Source organism: Coturnix japonica, chromosome 2, assembly GCF_054131305.1.
Source record: "Coturnix japonica strain WE chromosome 2, WE-NBRP24, whole genome shotgun sequence".
NCBI classification, from domain to species: Eukaryota; Metazoa; Chordata; class Aves; order Galliformes; family Phasianidae; genus Coturnix; species Coturnix japonica.
In genome coordinates this window covers 26,169,347-26,181,006 of record NC_140664.1, presented here as the reverse complement: position 1 = coordinate 26,181,006, position 11,660 = coordinate 26,169,347, and the positions used below count along the sequence as shown (strand labels likewise).

The following is an 11,660-nucleotide window of genomic DNA, read 5'->3' as shown; positions in this document are numbered from 1 at the left end:
CAATGAATCTCTAGATGGAATTTTGAAGTAATAAAAAGTTTACTACATTCAAATGTTCTGAACTTTGACATGGAATTATCATCTCTGGTTTACAGAGTTAATGTGAACTTCTCAGGATATCACTCTGTCTGAAAATTAACAGAAACTGAAAATGAATATTCACTTCCAACTATTAGAATTATTAGAATAGTTCAGTTGGAAGGGACCAACGAGATCATCCAGTCCCACCGCCCAACCTCTTCAGGGAAAACCAAAAGTTAGATCATGTTAATGAGGGCATTATCTAAATGCCTCTTGAACATGGACAGCCATGGGGCACCAGCCACCTCAATAGGAATGCTGTTCCAGCATTTAACCACCCTCACAGCTAATAAATTATTCCTCAAGCTCAGGCTAAACCTCCTCTGATGCAGATTTGTGCCACTCCTATATTTGTGACATCGGTGACCAGAAACAGGGCACAACATGTCCCTAAATTTATGCTGTCAAAGATGTAAAAATACTTCTCAAATAGCCTTTTTCTCTTTCAAAATTTCAAGATAATGGGAGCTACGTCATGTTGTTGCTCTTGGATACCTAGAAATGTTGCACATGTCTATTCATGTCTACAGCTGGAAAAAAAACTTAAAATGCTTTGATTTTATTTGAGTATTGAAACTTACTAATGCTGGAAACAATTTCAAATGGCAATTTGATGCATGTTGACTTGCATATGTAGATGTAAAAAAAATAGATGTTTTTTTCCCCCGTAATGACCTTTTAAATAAAATATGTTCTTCAGTTTTACTTGAAGCTCTTTGTTTTATATCCACCTCCCTGGAAGTCTCTGAAAACTCTGCATGATCTTTGTGGCTCTGACAGCAATTTCTAACCATGCAGAAATTGATCTTTAGTGTTCCGTGAATTAACTATCAGCCAGTGCCTCTTTGCTCCTGCTCTATTATAACTTTTCAAAGTTACAGATCAGGAATCCGACTTTAAAATCTTTTTTTTTTTTCTTTAATAGTAATGTCCACTATCTCAGTAGATTATAAATAATAGGGATGAGGAAAAAAAAAATTCTACCACAAAAGTACATTGCTGCTTTCAGTCAATATAAACCAACCTAGATGACTCCAATCTTTCCCAAGGTACCATCAATATCATCATCCAACTTTGCCACAGTTTTTTGCAACTGCATCAGCCCTTAACAGCTGCTTTGGTACTACTTCTAATGTGACATCAGTACAAAAAGACTATACAGGTTGTACTTTTCTATCTTCAAGAAAATTATACAAATATGATTCCACGTGCTTCCATACACCTGTGCAGCGATCTCCAGGTTTTCACTTTTCAACGGAGTTGCCGATTATATAGAGAACTTAATATGTCACCATGGGTTCAGGATCATATGGGTTTATAAGCTTTGTTTTGTTGTTGACATAATCTAGTGAGTGTAATAATTTTTTCTATATTTTTATTCATTATTTGAATACCAAAGGAGGCAGAGTATTATATCTAGCCATTAGATTCTGACTAATAAAGAGGGAAACCTTCCTAAGAGTGTAAGTTAAGGAATTGATGGATTCTATCAGCTATACTCTATAAAAAAAGCATTTTCACAAGACGTTAACAATACTGTTTCTTTTGCAAAAACTACAATAAAATAGTAATTGGTTTTGAGATTCTAGCTATTTCCTGTTATTTCTTGTTACAGGCATATGAATATATGGACTATGAATTGAGGGTTGGACTCGATCTCTAGAGCTCCCTTCCAAACCCCGCAATTCTGTGACTCCGTGAACATATTAGTAAAGTTAGTATTTATGGAACCTATATATTTTCATTATTTTTTGTTAATGAATAAAAACAATCAGTGATAGGTACATAAATGTTTAACACACTTAAACACTAACTATCACACAGTGAAAGATATATAACTAGTGAGTTTAGTTTACAAATGGATTGATGAATCACATCAGAGTATCAATATTTTAAGAGCTTAGTCAAAGAAAGTGGTTATAAAAAGGCATATCAAAATACGCCTAACACATCATAAAGACATTTTGTGACAGAACTGCTGAAATTTCACTTTGTTGGAAACCTTCATTTAGTACAAAAATAAAGTATATAGTATTTTGCATATCTTTGTTCTACTGTGCTAGCAAACACTATTTCCTACAAAAACTCGGTAAATTTTCTACAGGGGCAACTGTTACTAAGCAGCAGGTAGTCTATTTCTATGCTGTCTTTATTTAACCTACTGAGGAGTGTGTCCTGTTAATTAGACCCAAAATAAGTTGCCATACTTTGGAACTTTCTATTTCTCCCTTTTCAGAGCTCCTTCATCACTATTTCTTCTAACATTTTCTACATACACATACATCTATGTATTTCCTTTATATACTACATTATATCTTCCTGAGGTAAACAGGCTTTTTTAGCAACACGGACACATTAATGAAATATCATTTATTTTTAATCCAGTTTTCCAATTGTCTTTTGCTGCTCTGGTCCAGTTCCTCACAAAATACCTTCTGAGCTGTAATATTCTCTTTTGTCTATGGGATACAACTTAGGCCAACTCCTACAGTTGATGCAATCCTTTATATTTATGCTACCAATTTACAGACATCATTGTTGCTGATATTATTTGATGTGATTTGGGCAACAGGACTTCCATGGACTCCAAATCCAAGCTTTGCTTCTCCCTTCTGCTTTGGATTCTCCTCTGTTAGTTTTTTTAAATGCAGAAAAGTAGTTCATGCCAGCCAGTAGTGTAACTTTCCTCAGTAAGTTTTCATGTGGGCTGACAAACTTCCTTTGCTTGGCAAATTTCATTTACTTCAACAAAAGTTAGCTCTGTGTATTTGGAATCTGGGACAAGTCACAACCTGATCTTGTACAAATCCCCCAGCATTCTTGCATCATTAGGTCAGCCCTATCCTATTTTTCTATCTAGCTTTTTTACATACTTCAAAAAGCTTCAGTTTTATGCTTATTGTTTGTTTTTCAACTTTTAACAAGTTTTTTTGCCATATTCATATACGACATTTCCTATAGGATTCAGCAACTCAAAGTATATTCAAGGTGGAGAAATGTCCCAGATATCACTGTCATACCTCCAAAATTTTCTTTACAGTTGACTGCTTATTGTACTCTCTTTTACACTGTCAGTTAGACATATTATTGGTGCAAACTTCTAATTAAATTCTTCTTACTCTACTAGATGTCCCAGAACAAAGTCTTCACACAAAATACAGATAGACAGTGCAAGATGCTTCTATAAAGCAGGGTCTGTTCTTCCTGATTATTTTGATCCTTTTCATTCAGTTTATGCACAAAATCTAACAATACAACACAGACACCTTCTGTGTGAAGTGAAACCTTCAGAATGGTAAGGCACTGGACTTACAGCATTCAAGACAGAGACAATGCCTACACTGTAAAAAATATTCATGCAAAGTGTTCAGACAACATGCATATTGTAAATCAAACAAACAAGGGAGGAAAAAAACAGAGCTGCCCAGTCCATTTTAAAAGAAAAAAAAACCATACCATTGTTCTTCCATGGCATTGTTACAGATTAAGAATGCTGAATAAGTGATAAACTTAGCTTCTGTGTGATTAAGTGTACCAGATGTATTTTCAAATTTTTACAGTTAACTAGATGATTTTTATTAGCCTTTCTAACTAAACACTTGCCGTATTTTTTCCATGATGTTCTCATGATTTGATTTGAATAGACACATACAGCAGCTACCTAGTGTGGAACAAGTAAGAGGTTCTTAACTTCCAAGTCTAACGTCTTGCACCTGAGTTGTGGCAACCCACCTTTCTGTAAAGAAAGATGGAGGATGTAAGGACAGAGCAGAGCCCTGCCGAAAGGACTTGGAAGTAATAGTGAATGACAAGCAGGACATGAACCAGCAGCATGCCCTTGCAGCCCAGAAAGCCAGCCATATCCCAGACTGCATCAAAAGAAGCATGGTCAGCAGGGCAACAGAGGCAATCCTGCACCTCTATCACCTGAGCATGGTGAGGTCTCATCTGGAGAAGAGTCCTCAGTACAGGAGAGATACAGATCAGTTTGAGCATGTCCAGAGAAAGTCCACAAAAATAATCCAGTGTCCTCTCCTACCAGGACAGGCTGTTCAAGCTGGGGCTGTTCAAGCTGGAGAAGAGAAGGCTCCAGGGAGACCTTTGAGAAGCCTTTCAGTATCTGCAGGGACTCTGTAAGAAAACAGGGGATAGGACAAGGGGAATGGTTTCAAACTGGATAAGGGGTAATTTAGAATGGATATAAGGAAGATGATGTTTTCGTGGTTTTTTTTTACAATAAGGGTATAGAGTTACAAGAACAGATTGTCCAGACAGGTGGTGGATGACCCATCCCTGTAGACGTTCAAGGTCAGGCTGGACTAGGCTCTGAGCAACTTAATCTAGCTGCAGATGTCCCTGTTCATTGCAAGACTAGTTGACCTTTAAAGGTATTTTAGAACTCAAATGATTCTATGATTCTGTATCTCACTGCTTCAAATCATCATTTGAAATTACAGGTGTTACTGAAAGTACACTAATGTTATATGACACAACGCAAAACAGCTTTAAAATACCAGTGTTCTGAGTCCCTTTATTACTTGCTACTGGTATCATCAAATAGGGTCAAGACTTTCCCATAAAGCCAAGTAAAAACACTCTTCTCAGAGTGTTATTTTGCTGAATGGTAAATAGAGAAATAGAATTAAACAAACCTGGCTACATAGCATTAATAATGCTGTCTGGAAGTGACCCCTATGCAGAGGTTCCAATTTATTCACATATATGTGCACACAAATATTGCATAACATGAATTCTATCAGGCCTATCTTTTTTATCTTGCGGTGTTGTCTGTCAAAGAGAAGACAGAATACTGTAAAGACGCTTGGTAACATGCAGGTTTGTTTTTGGATAAACATCTCTTCTTCAAGAGAAGAATTGTCACATTTAATTAGTTAAAAGCATTCTGGTTCCAAGGCCCTTTTTTTTTAAATGCAGGATCAATAGAAAAATCCTTCCACCGTAACCCTCTTATATAAGTGTTTCCTTCCCTGAGGCTGCATTCAATTTAGAACTGGAATAGTGAAGAGTCAATAAAGACATGACAGGGACAAGCAGACATAAATAACTTTTCAGCCTGTTATTATCTTACTTTTGTGGGTCTTTGAGAAAACCTCAGCAAAAACTTTAAAATCAAACTTGACCATTATACCTACCTGGCATTGGGAAGCTGAAGCAAATTTCCAGCAGATCCCAAACCTTTAATGGCTGAGCCCCTTTAAAACTAAACAAAACACAGAAACAATGTGAATACAGTTACCTTTAAAAAAAATAAAAATTGATCTGGACTTGTCTCCACCCACTTTGACAGTCTAAATATCTATGCTAATACTGAAGTGATGCATTTGTTCAAAAAATCTTCAAATTACAGAAGAAACCTCAATAGGAAAAACAACCACTTGGAAGACTAAAAAGAAGTTTTCCTCTGGTTCCTATTCTTGCTGTTCCTTGAGACAACACAAACATACCATGCTTTAATAAAGGTTTATTACATGGCACAAAACAAAACACATTTATATAATTCTTAATATTTACTGACTGAAATTAAAGCATTTATGTACATAATGGAATAACAAAGTGAATTAAATGAACAGCGTGCCACATATTCAAGTTTGGTTGCATTCACCTAAAAGTTGACATAAATCTCTTCTGCTCTTTTATCAGACTGTATAAAAAAATGAACAGTGGAAATGAAATAAAACTACTTTTCAGTAGAAGAAACACAGTTTATAATTCTGCTCATAAAAAAAAGCCCATACCTGAGAGATATGTTCCACTTTGGACACACTTTTAATTTAGAACATGTTTTATAAATAAATAAATGGAAAATTGTAACCCAAAGTGTCTTAGAGAAATCCAAAATAACCTAAACATAAAAATTGAGAGCCTATTCCCTACCTCATGACAACTTTCGGTTGAAAAGCCATGCCATACATTGGCAATATATCCGCAAAATCCCTCAAAATTTAAAATATAGAAAATGATAAAAAATTAAAGGCACAATTGCAGTTATCTGTAAGTTTTAAGAAACCACAGAACTTCTAGGAAAAAAATAATAGAAGAGACTATGCTTCTGATCTGTCCTCTACCAGAATCACAGAGCCAGTATTTCCTACTCCTTACTCCTTTCTGACTTTTAACCTGCTGACAGTGCAATTTCATCCTTTCTTCTTTTTGTGAACAAGTGCTCATGGTCTCATTCTGTTTCCCTTATGGTGATCTTTAAATTATCATTCCTAACTTCTGCCTTCAGATTCCTAGAGTCTTGTCCTTACTCTTTGGTTGGTCTTTTAAGTCTTATTTTAACCATGTCTATATTCTCTCTTCACAGCACTTCTAAAACATGTTTGTTTGTTCTCCTATCAACCTGTGAAATCAAAAATCTCATTAAAATTCTTACAAATTACTACAACATCCTTTTTGGCTTTGGCAAATGCCCTGCTTGTACCAAGTCAGGACACTGATACAACAATTGGCTTTTTAATCTCATCAGGAACGACTGTAGAATTAATTTTTGTGCACTCATATGACACCTTTATTTGCATCAAACTGCTTCATCCAGTTTAGGAATGATCTTCAACAAACACTGTATCTCAGTCATCATTATGAGGTCTGCTCTCACTCCTGCTATTGCAGATCATTTATTTTTTACAATTTCAGTACAGGAATAATTAAGTTTTTACGTGCAAAGCTGTTAGGCCAGAGATGAGACACATTGCATCTCATGCTGATATCTCATTACTAGTTCCTATTCCCCTTGTTTTTATGATGCTTTTAAAAAATGAGTACTTAAGCTGCTCCTGTTCTGTGATTCTTGCCTGCTGAAGATCAGGACTCATTTATCCAGCTGTATTATACTACCCAACATCTTAATCCTTTGACCACAAGTTACACAGGGAAATGCCTTTTTCTGTGGCTGATTTAGTATTTTTGTGCCTAGCTTTGAAATGGGCCCTCCCTAATTATGTCCTGGTCTAGGATCAAAGCTTTTTCATGCTACGGTAATTCAAATCCCATATTTTGTTGACATTTCTAATAAAATTCCAGTCTCAAAGGGAAGTAGTCTGGATTACATGCATTGTTTATATTCTATTCATAGACTGGTGAAAAATTCCTTATGAAGCTAAAGTGAATGAAACTGTATCTTCTGGAATCAGCTTCAGAGATCTGAGTTTGCAAAACAATAGGTCAGATGCATTTGGCCTACAAATTTTAAGTTACATGTCCAGCTACTTATCCATATACTCTTACTGCCTTGAGATAGTCAGCATATACTGCCCATAGGCTGGCTGAAAATGCTGCATGCCTTGCTGCTCCATTGTCAAGTTGATACTCCCCCTGGAAGGTAATGCCTGTGTGGATTTTCAAGACTCGTATATAACTTTATTTGCTAAGTGTTCCTACCTACACAATTACAGTGAAACTCCATACATTATAAAATATTGACGTTCAAGGTATTGTATAGTTTTAATCTATATTCTAGCAACAAGACAAATGGAAGTGGCTTTAAATTGGAAGAGGTAGATTTAGACAAGATACTAGGAAGAAATTCTTTATTGTGAGGGTAGTGAGGCACTGGAACAGGTTGCCTGGTGAGGTTGTGGATGCCCCTTCCCTGGAAGCATTCAAGGCCAGGCTGGATGGGGCTGTGAGCAACCTGGTCTGTAGGAAGCTGTCCCTGCCTATAGCAGGGGGTTGGTACTAGAAGGTCTTAAGGGATCCCTTCCAACCCAAACCATTCTATGATTCATTTGTAACAGCTGAGCTCACTCGAATAGCAGTTAAATGCCTTGAAAATTCATCTCTGGTAATCTTCCCTTTTTGACTGCAAGTGTTCGAAGGAAGATTTTGTGAACGTTGCATATTCTATTTAGCTCTTCCTGGAATTTAAATTCCTTTTCCATTTTTCTTTTTCTTCTCATCCTGCACAACAAATAACTTATTAACCCCTTGTTGACAGAGTCATCTCCAAAAGGCTACTGTTTTCTTGTGTTGACTGATTCATTTTGCCCTAGGAACATGAAGAGACTCAAAGAAATCCTCAGTCACAACAGAAAGTGGGATTCCTGTAAACATGATAAATTACTGAGTAGAACAAGGAACAGTTACAGAACTTTCCAATACACATTCAGAAATGAAACCATACAATTGGAACAAAATAATCACAAGCTATTTACCTTTTATAAAACCGATTGGGAGGAAAAGATTCACTGGCGCTGATACACAATCATTAAAGCACTTGATCTGAGAAGTAATTATTTTTAAGCAAGAAATTGCAACACTCCTACTGAGTTAATTACAATCACTGACCAGCCTTATTTACCGGTAGCACAATTGCTGTTTTTCCTGTTGAAGAAAAAACTGAAATACAAACATCCCTGCAGCAATTAAAAGGTTCATTAGGAAATGGCAAATGTCTTAAGTGATGTAAAAGAAATTCCTAACGATGAGTATCAGCCACCTCAAACATCAACAGTCCAATTATTATCTTGACTGCAATAAAGTCAGGAAGAACTACATTTAAAAAAGCTTGTGTTACTTAGAAAACTGAGATTAGCTACCATACAAAACTGAAATTTCTTTCTTTTCCTTTAAACTCTGAGTTTTGTTGCCCAAACAAGCTGAACAGAAAGGAATACAGAAAGCAAAACAGGAGGCAAATCTAACACGTACAGTCAGAATATGCCTTTGTCAGTTTTAGAAATAGCTGCAGCCAAAGTTTTAGAGGTGTTAGTATGTGACTGAGAAATCTGCCTAATACCCAGATCATAGAATGTGTTAGACTTACAGTCAGAAATAGTTGCACTTTCTGGTCAAACTGATTGGGTCCTCTCATTTCTTGGCTGATTTCAACAGCTTTGTCATTGAATGATAATCTAGAGTATACAGGAACACTCCGCACGTTTCTGCTGTTTGGCAGCTCTCATGGTCTTTGTTCCTTTCCTCCCTGTTAGGCACTTTAGATGCTGTAGTAATTTTTAATTATTAAAGGTCTTACGTATGTTGTAGAATTCTCTCAGCAGCACTGCAAACTGAAGAGTGGAGAGTACATTCTTTTGGGCCAAGTTCTGCTAAGTATCAAGCACAGCAATAAGCTTCTGCACTCACTAACTTCACTCTTAAAGAGGTTCCTCAGATCACCAAGACAAACAGGTGTAAAGGAACGACTGTGGGAAAAAAGTAAGGATTAAGGCCTTATATAATCTTAAATTTGTGTCAGGGCAGCCAAAGAAATAAAGGCTACACACATTCTCTTTGCAGTTGTCTGGAGTTATTCCTTATCACTGTTCTTCCCAAATAAAATAAATAAAACCAATCTCTGCTCACATTGAGCTTTTCAACTAGTTTATTCTTTACTTTCCTGCAGACTATCCTTTTAAAGCTGAAATGATTAGTTTCTGATCATTTATGGATTTGTATATTCACTTGAGTCCACGATAAGTAAATCTAATATGATAATAATATTAGTGCATCCAATATCATACTCTCTTAGCACAAGCTCTCTGAATATCACCAATATACTTTTCAGTAACTCAAATTCTGTAGGTGTTTGCCCTATATGCATTCTCTTTTCTTGTTACAGTGAGGAAAAGAATTAATGTCCTTGGGGCAGGAGCACTGAGACTTGACTCTATGTTGCAGTGATACCAGAGAAATAGTGATCCTAGAACATCAATCATTTAGGATATTAGTTTCATAGTTTCATAGTTTCATAGTTTCATAGTTTTGTGCGGGTTGGAAGGGACCTTAGAGATCATCGAGTCCAGCCCCCGGGATTCGAGCCTCTGTGTAGCAGAGCGGCACTTCTACCACTTGCGCCACAGGGGGGATTCGAACCCAGGGCCTACCGGTGTTGCAAAGTGGCGTTGCTGAATCCAGCAGCCCAGCAGAAGCAACGCTGCCACACCTTCACGTTCTGAGGTCCAGCCAGTAGCAATTATGAGCATGTACTCCAAACCGGCAAAAACGAACGCTTTGTATGTATACACAACTAAATATAAATACACACGTGGTCAGTCTCATAGATAACAGAGACACAAACACTCACGCAAAGAGAGATGGTATGAGCAGTGTAATCCTGCCCTGCTCTCTGTCTCCAAACACACCACAACAAACCTCATACAATCCCCAAATGCTCTTCCTATGATGCATCCTGTATCATACCCTACTCCCCCAGGCAGTAAACCCACCAGCCTATGAGGTGACCTAGAGACCTTATGGCTTGCTTGTGCGGCTGGGCATTCCCCCTGGGACAGCCCTGCCTGCCCATATGCCCCTGGGCTCCTCTGCGTGCCTGATGAGCTTAATCATGTAACCCAACAAACTGTAAACAGAGATTAAGCATCAGTGTTGATAAGCAGCCAGCTCAGCACGCTCAGATCTGCAACAGCAATCAATGTAATAGTAAGGCAGGGAGTAAACAGGAGCAGCTCCAAATTAGTGCAACTGTGGAACTGCACAGGCACGGGGAATCAAAGATAATGGCACAGTCTGAAGCCTTTCCATAACTGTGCTAAAAACAGACAAGGGGAAATTCCAAAGGGGAAGTCAGGCTTTTAGTTCTTCTGTTCCACCTGAGAGACAGAGATGAACGTCCTTATTTTAGCAAGGCTCTTCTCCCCCACCCTGCTTTCCTCTGCCACTTTAGAGGACCTTCCCAGCAGTCCAAGGCTGCAACAGGAGCAATGCTCCTGCTTCAGACTTCACCAGCACAAAACCTGTGGTGTTCCCAACTCATCCCACCTGCTCCACAGAAAGAAAGTGCCCTGGGGACACCTGTGCTCACAAGCATCATGTTTTTGGGAGCTGTTCCATGACAATTTCTCCATATTTGCTTTGCTTACGGAACACAAAGAGCTCTGGGACCAGGGTGTCTTGGCCACAAGCCCAACCAGGGCTGCCCAGTGTTATTTGTGCAGCAACACAGCTGCACTCACCCTGTACATGGGACAGGGATCCGGCCTTCCTCACCAATGGGTCACACACACACACAGCGCTCTATAAATAACAAAAATAGCCTCGCTGCCCACTGGCGGCTATTAAAAATATCAGGACACCCCCGCGTCCCGGTGACCTTGATGCAATGCCCTTTTTCATCCCACAGGCACAGAGCGGGAGCCCCCGACACAGGGAACATCAGCCGCATTTAGGGGCACAGCCGCATTTGGGGGCACAGCCACGCAGCGCCTGCGCGCCCCGAGGCGGCGGGAGGAGCGGGGGGAGCCGGTCGCCCACACACAGGCACGAATTACAGCGGGATTTCCTTCCGAATAGCGAACACCGAACAGCACCGCTCTCCCCGCGGGAGTCCGCCCCTCGGCTCCGGGACCCCGCGTTTCGCCGGTACGGTGCGGCCAAGCCGCGGGGAGGAGCGCGGGGGCCGCGCTGAGGGACTCCCGCGAGGGGCGGGCAGGAGCGGGGCGGAGCGGCCCATCGAGCTCCGGGCCTGGGGTGGGACCCCCGGCCGCAGCCCGTCACCCGCGTGGGGGGACATGCCGCTTTCCCGCATGCCGCCATGCATCGTGGCGCTTGCAGAATGGAGGGAGCGCTGTCCCTCGGGTGGGAGGGACTGGGAAGGACTC

General features: G+C 39.4%; 1 protein-coding gene across 1 annotated transcript in view; it reads left to right on the top strand.

The window, feature by feature from the left end:
* Window positions 1–11,283: 11,283 nt before the first annotated feature.
* PKIA (cAMP-dependent protein kinase inhibitor alpha) overlaps window positions 11,284–11,660 on the top strand; it is a 35,680-nt gene continuing 35,303 nt past the window's right edge. Inside the window, exon 1 of the mRNA XM_015855875.3 lies at window positions 11,284–11,421. The gene's annotated coding sequence lies outside the window, so the exon portion shown is untranslated. The remainder of the gene's footprint in view (window positions 11,422–11,660) is intronic.